The sequence below is a fragment of the Cupressus sempervirens genome, chromosome 6, assembly GCF_028749045.1.
Source record: "Cupressus sempervirens isolate cs-2001-9-10 chromosome 6, ASM2874904v1, whole genome shotgun sequence".
NCBI classification, from domain to species: domain Eukaryota; kingdom Viridiplantae; phylum Streptophyta; class Pinopsida; order Cupressales; family Cupressaceae; genus Cupressus; species Cupressus sempervirens.
The window spans coordinates 328645911-328646796 of record NC_143123.1 but is presented as its reverse complement, the minus strand read 5'-3'; the positions used below and the strand labels follow the sequence as shown (position 1 = coordinate 328646796).

General features: G+C 37.5%; 1 long non-coding RNA gene across 1 annotated transcript; it reads right to left on the bottom strand.

Moving 5' to 3' along the window:
- Positions 1-302: 302 nt before the first annotated feature.
- Positions 303-886, bottom strand: LOC149552498 (uncharacterized). Its single transcript, XR_016353361.1, has 2 exons — positions 690-886; positions 303-590 (listed from the first exon to the last, which is right to left on the bottom strand). It is a non-coding gene; the product is annotated as an uncharacterized LOC149552498 (long non-coding RNA).

Below are 886 nucleotides of genomic sequence, written 5' to 3'. Positions count from 1 at the left end.
TAAGCAAAAGAATATAAAGGGAAATCTCAGTATTCCCATTGAAACAAAACGATGTTTAGCATCAAAATCTAAGCTCTATCTCTTGATATTTGCATTGAAAAAGAAAAAATAAGCTGATGTGTGGAAAGCATTCAGGTAATCAAACAATGGAAATAGAAATTATCTTTTACTCTGCTGACCACACAAAAGTAAGCCGGGAAGCAGGAAGATGTCATTTGTTAGCAAATCAACTATTATCAAAATTGTTACTCATTGATACTGAATCTCTCTTTCTAGCTATGTATACTCATCTGAAACGTGGATACTAAAATGTATGCAATTTATTTCACAGATAATTTATGAATATTACAAACATTTATTGTTTCCCATAGATTTATACTCATCACAAAAGAGAAGCTATTTGCCAGAGAACAACCCAAAGCACTATAAGTTGGGCGGACTCGCAGCATTGAAGTGGAGGAAGAAAAGATGAGAGAAGAAGCAGTGGAGGGTCAATAGTCATCATCCATGGTGAGGAGGATGTAAATTGAATAAATAACGCCGGGAATGTGACCAAGCACTGTTAGAATCAAACATATCCAGTATTCCTTCTGCAAATGCATTCACTGCCAAAGTTAGTGACGATAATAGCGTAGTATCAAAGAAGAAGAAAACAGTAGTAGAGATGTGAAGGAAGTCGTGGTTCTCACATGGATGCCAAACTTGATGAGGAGTGGCAGAGGAGGCAAGATAAGAGCCATGAAGATGTAGAGGCCTGTTAGAGCCGGGTTCTCCCCCATCACACTGATTATCTGATCTGATCTCCTCTTTTCTCAGATGTAACTATATTTTATCATCTACAACCATCTCCTTCTCCCTCCAATGTGAATGCGAATGTGATTTGCTT